The following is a 14705-nucleotide window of genomic DNA, read 5'->3' on the forward strand; positions in this document are numbered from 1 at the left end:
CCGAACAACGGCCAGTCTTGAAGCCCTGGGAACGGGTCCCACTTCCACAGAGATCCGAAGTCAGCATGTAACTCCAGGTCAGGACCTTCAAAAGAACCCTGAAAGGGAAAAATAAAGATAGTTGCATTTTAGATAAATTTATCCAGATAATCTAGATAAATTTAGATGCATTTATAGAGATCAAACATACAGTATGTTCATATCTTGATTTTTCTTTCTAATGTATAATTTTATGAAACAGTTAATAAGCTGAAAAACATCTCTGAACTGAAATAAAATTAAAAACTGCCTTTATCATGGTGAATTTCAATATAATACTCCAACAGAGAAAGATGAAATGGGTGCAGAAAATGCTAGAAATATTCATCTGGTGAAAAACTAAAACTTAAGCTTCATTCCAGACGCAATTGATGGTGATAATCATTTAATGAGACTCTGAGCTGGATTAGAATCATTGATAATTATTTGACATGGTAATATACAGTGGCATGCAAAAGTTTGCCATTGCCCTCACAGTCCCCTGACCTAAACATCAAACTTTTGCACGCCACTGTATCTACACAGAGTGCTTATCAGGGATCCCTACCACCCAGGCCATGCTTTCTTCTCACTGCTACCATCAGGAAGAAGGTACTGGAGCCTTAGGACCCACACCACCAGGTTCAGGAACAGTTATTGCCCCTCAACCATCAAGCTCTTGAACCAGTGGAGATGACTTCACTTGCCCCATTACTGAACTGTTCTCACAACCTATGGACTCACTTTCAAAGACTCTTTATCTCATGTTCTTCATATCTATTGCTTGCTTATTTATTTTTTATTATTTTTTTTTTCTTTTGTAATTGCACAGTTTGTTGTCTTTTGCATATTAGTTTGTCCATCCTGTTGGGTGCAGTCTTTCAATGATTCTATTATGTTTGCTTGATTTACTGTGTATGTCTGCCAGAAAATGAATCTCAGGATTGTATATGGTGATATATATGTACTTTGATTATAAATTTACTTTGAATTTTTGAACTTTGCATCATTATCTTGTAGCTCTGGAACTCAATCCCCTGACTAATGAAGGTCAACCTTCACAACTACCCTAACAACTTGCCCAGTTACTTTAAGAAATCTATGGAAATGGACCCCAAGATCTCCCTGTTGCTCCATACTGCTAAGAGTCTTGCCATTAACCTTGTATTCTGTCCCCAAGTTCAACCTTCCAAGGTTTATCATTTCACACTTTTCTGGATTGAACTCCATTTGCTCAGCCCAGCTCTGCATCCTGTTAATATCCCATTGCAACCTACAGCAATCTTCTATACTATTGCACAACTCCACCAATTTTTGTGTTGTCTGCAAACTTTCTAACCCACCCTTCACTTCCTCAACCAAGTCATGTATAGAAATCACAAAGAACAGTGGTCCCAGAACAAATCGCAGCAGAACACTACTAGTCACCGACCTCCAGGAAGAACACACTCCATCTAGAACCGTCCTCTTCCTTCAATAGGCAAGCCAATTCTGAATCAATATAAACAAGTTTCCTGGATCATGTACCTCCTAAATTTAATATTAAATGTATATTAATTACTTCACCCTTGTGCTTAAAAAGTTGAATATTTAAATTCATTCATACCCTCATTTTAATATCTCTTTGGAAATCATAGCCGCTCATCCTCAGATGTTTCTTATTCATTACCTGATTAAAACAACTCTAACTGACTGAGCAGACTGCTAAAATTATTCTATTATTATCAGTATATGTCCTTTGGCTGGAGAGGGTATGTTTTATGAAATTGGAATGCATTGCAACTGCATTCCTAGACCTGTACCGTGACAAGCTGGCTTCATCAGTAATGTTTAAGAAGATGATAAAGTTTCAACTTTGTTTTGCTGTTTCAGATTGTTAGTAAACTTGAAGGGGTTTTAGTTTCGATGGTGAAATATTTTTGAGTTGTCCTATGAAGTAGCTGTTGAACACTTCAGTTATTTATTGTGACAAAGTGAGTTCTTTTAATGGAACAGCAGCAGAAAGTTAGGGAGTGGTAATTTTTAGCTGCTGGTATGAAAAGGCTGAAGTACAAAAGAAAGCAGTGAAACTTATAGCATATTAGTGGATTTCTTTACTTCACTTTACAGGAGAAGCTCTAACTGAACTGATGTAGCAACAATCAAAGTTCATCTGCAAGACATGCACAGCATTTCCTTATGTAACTGCTTCTATGGCTAAGTGTTATTCCAGGCTAATCAGGCTCCAGGCTTAATGATATTGACTAATTTCCTGTGCATGAGACGAGTAACAAATGCACTCTTCAACAAAATTACCATTACTTACTCTTAATAATTTTTCCTTTGGCTCCTCCCACATCCTCCAAACTAAAGGTGTAGCTATGGGCACCCGTATGGGTCCTAGCTATGCCTGTCTTTTTGTTGGCTTTATGGAACAATCTATGTTCCACACCTATTATGGTATCTGTCCCCCACTTTTCCTTCGCTACATCAACGACTGCATTGCGCTGCTTCCTGCACGCATGCTGAGCTCGTTGACTTCATTAACTTTGCCTCCAACTTTCACCCTGCCCTCAAGTTTACCTGGTCCATTTCTGACACCTCCCTCCCTTTTCTGGATCTTTCTGTCTCTATCTCTGGAGACAGCTTATCTACTGATGTCTACTATAAGCCTACTGACTCTCACAGCTATCTGGATTATTCCTCTTCTCACCCTGTCTCTTGCAAAAATGCCATCCCCTTCTCGCAATTCCTCCGTCTCCACCGCATCTGCTCTCAGGATGAGGCTTTTCATTCCAGGACGAGGGAGATGTCCTCCTTTTTAAAGAAAGGGGCTTCCCTTCCTCCACCATCAACTCTGCTCTCAAATGCATCTCCTCCATTTCACTCACATCTGCTCTCACTCCATCCTCCTGTAACCCCACTAGGAATAGGTTCCCCTGGTCCTCACCTACCACCCCACCAGCCTCCGGGTCCAACATATTATTCTCCGTAACTTCCACCACCTCCAACGGGATCCCACCACTAAGCACATATTTCCCTCCCCCGCCCTCTCTGCTTTCTGCAGGGATCGTTCCCTACGCGACTCCCTTGTCCATTCGTCCCCCCCCCCCCATCCCTCCCCACTGATCTCCCTCCTGGCACTTATCCTTGTAAGCGGAACAAGTGCTACACATGCCCTTACACTTCCTCCCTTACCACCATTCAGGGCCCCAGACAGTCTTTCCAGGTGAGGTGACACTTCACCTGTGAGTCAGCTGGGGTGATATACTGCGTCCGGTGCTCCCGATGTGGCCTTCTATATATTGGCGATACCCGATGCAGACTGGGAGATCGTTTTGCTGCACACCTACGCTCTGTCCACCAGAGAAAACAGGATCTCCCAGTGGCCACACATTTTAATTCCACATCCCATTCCCATTCTGATATGTCTATCCATGGTCTCTTCTACTGTAAAGATGAAGCCACACTCAGGTTGGAGGAACAGCACCTTATATTCTGTCTGGGTAGCCTCCAACCTGATGGCATGAACATTGACTTCTCTAACTTCCACTAATGCCCCACCTCCCCCTCGTACCCCATCCGTTATTTATTTATATACACACATTCTTTCTCTCTCTCTCTCCTTTTTCTCCCTCTGTCCCTCTGACTATACCCCTTGCCCATCCTCTGGGTTTTCCCCCCCTCCCCCTTTTCCTTCTCCCTGGGCCTCCTGTCCCATGATCCTCTCATATCCCTTTTGCCAATCACCTGTCCAGCTCTTGGCTCCATCCCTCCCCCTCCTGTCTTCTCCTATCATTTTGGATCTCCCCTCCCCCTCCCACTTTCAAATCTCTTACTAGCTCTTCCTTCAGTTAGTCCTGACGAAGGGTCTTGGCCTGAAACATCGACTGTACCTCTTCCTAGAGATGCTGCCTGGCCTGCTGCGTTCACCAGCAAATTTGATGTGTGTTACCAAGTTATCACCTTCTTTTGGAGGGTAAAGGCAAGTAGGGAGTTTAATCGAAGCTATGGCTGGGACTTTACATTCAACAAGTTGAAGTGGGATTCAGCTATTGTGGGCATTAGGTCCTCAAGATTTCATCAGGCCAAATAAGACCATAAGATCTAGGAGCAGAAGTAGGCCATTCAATCATGGGCTGATCCAATTCTTCCAGTCATCCCCACTCCCCTGCCTTCTCCCCATACCCTTTGATGCCCTGGCTAATCAAGAACCTATCCTTCTCTGCCTTAAATGCACCCAATGACTTGGCCTTCACAGCGGCTCGTGGCAACAAATTCCACAGATTTACCACCCTCTAACTAAAGTAACTTCTCCGCATCTCTGTTCTAAACGGATGCCGTTCAATCCTGAAGTCGTGCCCTCTTGTCCTAGAATCCCCTACCATGGGAAATAACTTTGCCATGTCTAATCTGTTCAAGCCTTTTAACATTTGCAATGTTTTTATGAGATCCCCCGTCATTCTGCTAAACTCCAGGGAATACAGCCCAAGAGCTGCCAGACATTCCTCATACGGTAATCCTTTCATTCCTGGAATCATTCTCATGAATCTTCTCTGAACCCTCTCCAATGTCAGTATATCCTTTCTAAAATGAGGAGCCCAAAACTGCACACAATACTCCAAGTGTGGTTTCACGAGTGCCTTAAAGAGCCTCAACATCACACCCCTGCTCTTTTATTGTATACCTCTAGAAATGAATGCCAACATTGCATTGATCTTCTTCACTACTGACTCAATCTGGAGGTTAACCTTTAGGGTATCCTGCACAAGGACTCCCAAGTCCCTTTGACTCTCTGCATTTTGAATTCTCTCCCCATCTAATTAATAGTCTGCCCGTTTATTTCTTTCACCAAAGTGCATGACCATACATTTTCCGACATTGTATTTCACTTGCCACTTCTTTGCCGATTCCCCTAAACTATCTAAGTCTCTCTGCAGGCTCTCTGTTTCCTCAACACTACCCGCTCCTCCACCTATCTTTGTATCATTGGCAAATTTAGCCACAAATCCATTAATCCCATAGCCCAAATCATTGACATACATCGTAAAAAGCAGTGGTCCCAACACCAACCCCTGTGGAACTCCACTGGTAACCGGCAGCCAGCCAGAATAGGATCCCTTTATTTCCACCCCACTCATGCTAGTAACTTCCCTGTAATTCCATCCATGGACTCTTACCTTGGTAAGCAGCCTCATGTGCGGCACCTTGCCAAAAGCCTTCTGAAAATCAAGTACACCACATCTACTACATCTCCTTTGTCTACCCTGTTTGTAATTTCCTCAAAAAATTGCAGTAGGTTAGTCAGGCAGGATCTTCCTTTCAGGAAACCATGCTGGCTTTGGCCTATCTTGTCACATGCCTCCAGGTATTCTGTAATCTTATTCCTAACAATCGATTCCACCAACTTCCCAACCACTGATGTCAGGCTAACAGGTCTATAGGTTCCTTTCTGCTGCCTCCCACCCTTCTTAAATAGTGGAGTAACATTTGCAATTTTCCAGTCATCCCATACAATGCCAGAATCTATCGATTCTTGAAAGATCATTGTTAATGCCTCCAGCTACTTCCTTCAGAACCCGAGAGTGCATTCCATCAGGTCCAGGAGATTTGTCCACCCTCAGACCATTAAGCTTCCTGAGCACCTTTTCAGTCATAACTTTCACTGCATATACTTCACTTCCCTGACACTCTTGAATGTCCGATATAATGCAGATGTCTTCCATTGTGAAGACTGATGCAAAATACGCATTCAGTTTCTCTGCCATCCCTGTGTCTCTCATCGCAATATCTCCAGTGTCATTTTCTATTGTTCCTATATCTACCCTCAACTCTCTTGAAAAAGCTTAAAAAAGCTTTTAGTATCTTCTTTGATATTAGTCACCAGCTTCCTTTCATAACTCACCTTTTCCTTCCTAATGACCTTCTTAATTTCCTTCTGCAAGTTTTTAAAAACTTCCTAATCCTCTATCTTCCCACTAGCTTTGGCCTCCTTGTATGCCCTCTCTTTTGATTTTACTTTGGCTCTGACTTCACTTGTCAGCCACGGTAATGTCCTTCTTCCATTCGAAAATTTCTTCTTGTTTGGAATATTCTAAAATTTCTTCTTACTAGGAATATTTACCAGTAAGCTAGCGCACATGTTCAGTAGCGCCTTCTTAAACCAGATCTCCCTGATGTTTCTCTTTCCAAAGACTCTGCCTATTCCTACAAATGACAGAATTAGTTTCTTTTCTCTCCCCACTTTTAGTAATAGTTCTTTCTTTTCCATGTTATATGATTTTGATATTATTCATTACATTTCTGAGGAGCTATGGTTACTGTATTGTGTGATTTCTGTATATTTTCTGGCATAGACAAAGTTGAATTATGGACATCTCTAATAACAGAACCAATTCATTACCCGCTACTTCGTGCTGCAACATTAATAGAATCTTATTTGGTTAAGGAGTAAGCCAGGATATTGTTTTTTGTTTAATTTTCAAGCAGATATATATTTTATCAGACCACAAAATAACTGCAGTATTAACCTCAATCAAAAATTAAATTGTTACCAAAAATTATGAGCAATAAATGTGTTATTGTAAACTAATATTAACAGTTTAAAACAATAGTCACTGAGATAATTATGTGTAGTTAAACAATACTGGCCTATTTATACTGGAACAAATTTCATAATGTTAGTATTACTCTCACAACTAATTGATATAACAAATTTGCAAATACTGTATGAACATACGGCACAAAATTTGAAAATGTGGAATGAAACTAACATAGTTTTAAAATGGTAAATGAGTAAAGAGGAGAAGATGGTGGCGCACCTGCGCGTGCGCAGCCCTCCAGTGAAAAATGATATCGTATCTGTTAAATAGGGGCCATGGACAATTCTGATTTGATGGAGAATGGATGTGAAAGCACAGGGGAACATCTGGAGATCTGAAATGCCCGTTCGCTGCTGTCGTTACTGTGTGGTCGGGAATCTTTCGGAGGGTAGGCCTCAAAATCCCCGGCCTTGCCTGCTTTTGGCGACCAAGAAGGAGGTCGAATCGTTCGGACAGAGATGGCGCTCAGTACTCGGTGTTGGAGAGCTGATCAGAGCTCGAAGTTTTCGGATGACTCAGAGTCAGATTGTGGTCAGCATGGCAGGGAGAGTTTTTCTTCCTTCTCCCATCTGCGTGAGATGTGGGACATTTGAGAAACTTTGGACTTTACTGTGCTCATGGACTTCTTCATCAAGTTATGGTATTGTTGCACTGTTGTAACTATATGTATAATTATGTGGTTTTGTCAGTTTTTTTAGCCTTGGTCTGTCCTGTGTTTTGTGATTATCATACCGGAGGAAATAATGTATCATTTCTTAATGTAGGCATTACTAAATGACAATAAAAGAGGACTATGTGTCTTCATAATCTAACCTTTGAGTGGCTGAAACAATTGAAGAAGGTCCAGGCATGTTCATCAGACTGTGTTGATTACCAATTTCAGCAATGGAACCACATCAAATACCAATTTAGCGAGCTGCAAATAGTTTGATTTCGGATTTCACACTGCAGTCCAAGCATCCCGTGTCACAGTACATAGCTTTAGAGATCAGCCAGCAATGAAAATGCTTGGCTGTGATATCTTTGGATGATTTTTGATGACTGCTAACTTCTTAGGTCCACGTTAAAATAATAGCCGCGTGACCATGATACGGAACGAATATTTGTATCCATAGACAGAAGTGATTGCAGATGCTGGCATCTGGAGCAACAGAACTCTCTCTCACCATATAAGGAAATAAACTAACTGGTGAGGTTTACTATTATTCCACCTGGATACCTAGACTGCACTTTTTTGCATCCTGTCTCTTATAGGGATACCAACCCTTTCTCCCTCTCAAGATGAGGCTTTCCATTACAGGACACCTGAAATAACCTTTTTTTTCAGGAACTGTGACTTCCCTTCTACTGTGGTTAATGGAGCCCTGACTCACATTTCTTCCAATTCTTTGACTTCTGCTCTTACCTCCCCCCACCAAACAAAACAGAGTTAGCCCGTATTCACCCTATTAGTCGGTGCATCCAGCACATCATCCTTTGTCATTTCTGCCAGCTGCAAAGATATGCCACCACAAGTCACATTTTCTTTTCCCTAATCTTTTACACTTTATTCAGGAACCATTCCCTCCCTATTCCACTCATCTCTTCCCAGCTTACCTGATCGCTGGCATTTTCCCCTGCATCTGCAGGAGGTACAAACTTGTTCTTTAACCTCCTTTCTCACCACCATCTAGAGACCTAAACAGCCCCTCCAGGTGAGGCAAAGTTTCATGCGCCCCTTCAAACTTTTCTACTGTATTTAGTGCTCCTCAGGTTGTCACCTCAACATCACTGATGCCAATGGAGACTAGGTGACCAACTTGCAGAGTACCTGCCTCTGTCCACAGTCATCATCCCAAGCTCCCAGTTGTATGCCATTTCAACTCAGCCTCCCATTCTCACACTGTTCTGTCTGTTCTCATCCTTATCCATTGGTAGCGTGACCTCCTGCCCCCCCGGAACACAAAGTAATGACACCTCATGTCCTGCCTGGTTAGTCTTTTACTGCATGTTACGAACACTGGATTTTTAAATTTCAAGTAACCTATCCCTCTTATGCCCCCCCCCCACGACACCCCCATTTTGCATTTTCTGATCCAACCCTGGTCCTCTCATTTTTGTCCCCTTTCCTATACCCACCCTCCAACACCACCTCCCCACCCATCACTCATTTTTCTCCTCCCTCTCTGAGAACCATCCATGCACTGCCACACTTTTTACCCATCAGTTCCACCCCTCCCCCCCAAAACAATCTGGTTCTGTCTGCTTATTTCCTATTGTCACCTTCCTTACTTATTAGTTTACACCACTGAAAGACTCTTTACCTACTTATTACCTTCTAGTACTCGTCTTCAAGTTCACTCTTCCCTCCATAATGTGACTCTCTTTGTGCCTCTTTCTCCCACTTATTATCCGCCTGCCTCTGTTTCTGAGCTCCATATAGCCATGCATAGCACCATCAGGAGTGGCACAGTAGCATAGCAGTTAGCATTAACGCTTTACGGTGTCAGTGACCTGAATTCAATTCTTGCCACTGACTGGAAGGAATTTGTTTGTTCTCTCCATGACTGTGTCAGTTTCCTCCCACATCCCAAAGACGTACAGATTAGTAAATGAATTGGTTTCTTCAGTGTATTCGGGCAGCGGGGGTTCATGAGGTCGGAAAGGCATGTTACCATACTGTATCTATAAATACAAAGTTTAAAAAAAATTGTTTATCCTGCTTATGCTATCCTCAGTCCACTGAAATGTCAGCAGTTATTCCCCCCCTCCCCACCCCACCCCACCAGTACGGATGCAGCTCAATCACTGAGTTCATCGAGCAGGATAAGTTCACAACAGAGTTCTGTGGAATCATGCTTCAGCATGAATGTTAGAAAATAAAAAAAACATGAATGATATAAAATTAAATCAAAATGCTAATGAACTTAGCTCTTGTTAACAAAAATCTGGTGTATTGTTACAATTTTTCAACTTGAATAATACTGCTTTTGTAACACGGACCTATATGGTCCTGTCCCTGTACGGACCTCAAATTAGGCAGAATTAAGCTGTTGCCATGACAAAGTTTGTATGTACATGAGGATTGACCAAAAGGAGGGATTCCCAATCAAATTTCAAAGATCCATTTGATGAAATATACAGAAAAATTAATGAGGCTGATTTTATTCCAAAACTCTATATAAATAAGATTTTAAAGCAACAAACATAAGTCTATGCATAGAAAGATATTACAGATTTCATACAAAGATACAATACTCTTAAGCACATATATATGGCAAGGGAGCCTCAGATTTTTGCACAGTACTAAATTGTCAATGTGGAGCGGAATGCAAGTTTGTAATTCTGGTGGGAGCAAAGGATGTTGAGAATGGTAAGGATGGAGTGGCATGAGAGGGATGTGGAACAGATGGCAGAGAAGGAGTGCCAGGGGTGGGGGGTGGCGTCGGTGCAGACACACCCAGCGCTGCGACATCAGGCAAGATCACTCAAATCCAAAGAATTGGTTTATTTATCATTACAGAATGTCTTGCTAGTGCTGCCCGCTCCTTCTCCTTTACCTGACCATAATTCCCGTCTCCCTACCCCCTTCCCACTCTCAGTTCACAACAGAGATCCATATAAGAATCAGATTTATTATCACTCATGTATGTCATGAATTTTTGTTTTGGTGGCTGCAGTACAGTGCAATACATAAAATTACTACAGTACTGTGCAAAAGACTTGGGCACTCTGGCTGTATACTGTATATACGCCTAACCTTTGCACAATACTGTATTTGTTGAGATAATCTGTTTAAAAAGATGATATACATAAATATATTCAATTTACACAGGCTATGCTGTATTCCTAAAACCATGTAATTGTTTCTCCTTTAGGAATCTAATGAACTTCAATGCAGTAATACAATCAACTTGAATTGGGAAAATACAAGTCTGCTATCAGCATCTAGATTACAGCGAAAAGAAACATCAACAGACACACAACAAAGGAGGAATTTGCACATTACAAACCTGATTTAAATGACTAAAGTGATTAGTGTGGTATAAATTGCTTTCAGAAGAATGTACTTGTTGAATAGGTAGTATAAAAAATACAAGTAAGTTATTAAAACAAAAGAATAGGTTTTAACTTTGGGCACTGTTATAAACTTGGTGGTTGCGACCCCAAATGCTTTTTACCCCATTTATTCCAAGGTTTCATCTTTCACCATTTCATGCACGGCAGCTGGTCTGTCCATTAGCTTCAGGTGGTAAGTCCCTTTAAATATGCAAACTTTGAGTCTATAAATCAAAAAAAACTGCAGATGCTGGAAATCTGAAAGAAAAACATAAAATATTCTGCAAGCAAGGCAGCATCTGAGGAGAGAAACAGAGTCAATGTTTCAGCACAGTGATGTCAAATTTTCTGCTTTTATTTCCTGATTGAAAAGAGATCACTACTTGCAATTTTGATAGCACCAGCCAGTTTTATTAGTACATGCATCAGAAAAGACACACAAATGTAAGTTACCAATATTTTTTGTGTAACTAGAATAAGCAGTGGAGATCTATCTTACTCCACAATAATAATGTGGGCTTTTGTCGGCCTAGGTCCTCCTTGCACCATAATATCCAGGTCTAGATTCTGGCTGGCTGGATTTAACGCCTGCAGCTCTCTGGCACTATTTAATGAGGTCCTCATTTTAAAATGCAACAGGTCTCCCATTGATGACATCAGCTGGCAGGCAGACACCACTGATTAACCATCTGAAAGTTGAAATCTATCCCAGAATTGATCAAATCAACTCACTGTGTATTACATTTATGCATGCATTCCATGACTAAAGCAGATATATATAGATATAATGATGTAAACATGTTACATTTGTTGGTAGAATTAAAAGTTATGGGTACGAAGTGAAGGAAGTTACAAGTTCCAGCTGTACACATTGTAGATGTATTATATTGCAATGACAACTTGTTTTATATTTTCTATATAGTTATGGAATGTTTGTTTCTGTAGTCTTACAGACTTTCCTAACTGATATATGTTAATAAACATTCTAAAGTTAAAAATTATGCTAACTAATGTTTGTAAATCTACAGTCACACTTCAGAAGTAAATGTTTTGTAATATTGATTGACCATTTCTAAATCGGTCAGTTCATAATATCAAAGATTGCAGCAAAGATGAATTCAAAGATATTTTAAAAGTGATAAATATATTTATGCATTGCTTTAAAACTGTGATTTTTCAGAAAGAAATTATCTGATTGCAAAAGTTATCTTCCTATTGTAATATACAGTAATATACACAATTTAATTTTGAAAAGTTTGCAAAATTTGTACATAGTTGTATATAAAACCAGTAAAACAAAGTACTGTAATAGCAAATGAGGCTTAACATCAGCTGTTTACTACAGGGAATTTTTAATCCCAATTTGCTTGCACAATCAAAAACAAGCTATTTTGTGAAATAAAGGAAGGCATGTTACCATGATTATTTATCAGTCCTGTATGTAATAAAATATTGCACATATTTCTTTATCTGTAAAAATACTTTGTTCTTAATTAGATTGTCAGATGGTTCCCTAATTCAAAATTTTATTTTCAGGGTACTTGTATATGCACTTACACAAAAACTGTTCCTTTTGCATAATATAGAAAGTAATGCATAAACCTGTTTCTCATACTGTATATTTTATCTTTCTCATAATTTCCTTCCCTAAAATTAATATCTGTGGCTGTATTTATAATTAATAATTAAATTAATAATTTAAATCACAAACTAAATCACTGCAGCCTTTGCTCAGTGAACTTTAAACATCGATAATATATATTGTTATTCTGAATTTATATTTCCAAAATCTTAAAAATAGATTAAATGATGCAAATACAAACTTTATAAAACTAACATGGCTGCTATGTTGGCAGCAAGGATTTAAAATTTGAAGGTTAATTGTTAATGCTAAAACATCAGCTTTAAAATCAGTGTATTATCTACAGTTGATATTCATATTGCAGCTGCTGTCAATCATTTTATAAACTATAAGATCAGTATCCTTTTCACCGGGCCAAGTCATCTATATGAAATTGGTCTATGGAAATTTTTATAATAGACAATAGACAATAGGTGCAGGAGTAGGCCATTGGCCCTTCGAGCCAGCACCGCCATTCACCGTGATCATGGCTGATCATCCACAATCAGTACCCCATTCCTGCCTTCTCCCCATATCCCTTGACTCCACTATCATTAAGAGCTCTATCTAGCTTTCTTGAAAGCATCCAGAGAATTGGCCTCCACTACCTTCTGAGGCAGAGCATTCCACAGATCCGCAACTCTCTGGGTGAAATGGCCTACCCCTTATTCTTAAACTGTGGCCTCTGGTTCTGGACTTCCCCCAACATCGGGAACATGTTTCCTGCCTCTAGCATGTCCAATCCCTTAATAATCTTATATGTTTCAATCAGATCCCCTCTCATCCTTCTAAATTCCAGTGTATACAAGCCCAGTCGCTCCAATCTTTCAACATATGACAGTCCCGCCATCCCGGGAATTAACCTCGTGAACCTCCGCTGCACTCCCTGAATAGCAAGAATGTCCTTCCTCAAATTTGGATATCAAAACTGCACACAATGCTCCAGGTGGGGTCTCACCAGACCCCTGTACAACTGCAGAAGGACCTCTTTGCTCCTGTACTCAACTCCCCTTGTTATGAAGGCCAACATGCCATTAGCTTCTTCACTGCCTGCTGTACCTGCATGCTTACTTTCAGTGATTGATGAACAAGGACACATAGATCTCGTTGTACTTCCCCTTTTCCTAACTTGACACCGTTCAAATAGTAATCTGCCCTCCTGTTCTTGCCATCAAAGTGGATAACCTCACATTTATCCACATTAAACTGCATCTGCCCACTCACCCAACCTGTCCAAGTCATCCTGCATTATCTCAACATCCCCCGCACATTTCACACTGCAATCCAGCTTTGTGTCATCTGCAAATTTGCTAATGTTACTTTTAATCCCTTCATCTAAATCATTAATGTATATTGTAAATAGCTGCAGTCCCAGCACCAAGCCTTGCGGTACCCCTGTAGTCACTGCCTGCCATTCTGAAAGGGACCTGTCAAACCCTACACTTTGTTTCCTGTCTGCCAACCAATTTTCTATCCACGTCAGTACCCTACCCCCAATACCATGTGCTCTAACTTTGCCCACTAATCTCCTATGTGGGACCTTATCAAAGGCTTTCCGAAAGTCTGCATCCACTGGCTCTCCCTTGTCCATTTTCATAGTTACATTCTCAAAAAGTTCCAGAAGATTAGTCAAGCATGATTTCCCCTTCGTAAATCTATGCTGACTCAGACCGATCCTGTTATTGCTATCCAAATGTGCTGCTATTTCACCCTTTATAATTGACTCCAGCATCTTCCCCATCACTGATGTCAGGCTAACTGGTCTATAAGTCCCTGTTTTCTCTCTCCCTGCTTTCTTAAAAAGTGGGATAATATTAGCTACCCTCCAGTCCTCAGGAACTGATCCTAAATCTATAGAACATTGGAAAATAATCACCAATGCATCCACGATTTCTAGAGCCACCTCCTTGAGTACCCTGTGATGCAGACCATCAGGCCCTGGGGATTTATCAGCCTTCAGTCCCATCAGTCTATCCAACACCATTTTTTGCCTAATGTGAATCTCCTTCTTCCATTACCCTAGGTCCTCCGGCCACTATTACATGTGGGAGATTATTTGTGTCTTCCCTAGTGAAGATCTAGTGTCTTCCCTTTTGATTGCAAAGTTTATCCTTAGAGGATTGAAATACAATTACCCAGTTGCTTTGAGTTGTACAGACCAACTACCAACTCTATGATTCCACCTGGATGATAGGAGATGGAGAGAATTGGAACATAGGATAAATTACAGCAGTATTGTCAACTGAAATAAAAGTACTTACTTGACATTTGGGTATGACAAGTATCTTTTACTCAGAGAAGATTAATAAACCATCCTTTCATTTTTGGTAATTCTGCCTTGTCTTTGCATTGATTCCAAAGTATTGTTTCATCTCCTCATTCCTGTGGAACCAAGATTTCCACAGTAAAGTCTGATGGGGTGATTTAATTCTGAGCTCCAAAACGTT

The 14705-nt window shown here is 40.6% G+C and overlaps 1 protein-coding gene across 2 annotated transcripts in view; it reads left to right on the forward strand.

The window, feature by feature from the left end:
* The window catches only part of LOC134353619 (potassium voltage-gated channel subfamily A member 4-like), a 114369-nt gene extending 102539 nt beyond the window's left edge, over positions 1-11830 (forward strand). The window contains exon 3 of one of the 2 annotated variants that reach the window (XM_063061755.1): positions 10457-11830. The gene's annotated coding sequence lies outside the window, so the exon portion shown is untranslated. Of the gene's footprint in view, positions 1-6869; positions 6916-10456 lie in introns of those variants that run through there. The other variant, XM_063061757.1, reaches the window with a different exon arrangement.
* Positions 11831-14705: the final 2875 nt, after the last annotated feature.

The sequence above is a fragment of the Mobula hypostoma genome, chromosome 11 (assembly GCF_963921235.1).
Source record: "Mobula hypostoma chromosome 11, sMobHyp1.1, whole genome shotgun sequence".
Lineage (NCBI taxonomy): Eukaryota > Metazoa > Chordata > Chondrichthyes > Myliobatiformes > Myliobatidae > Mobula > Mobula hypostoma.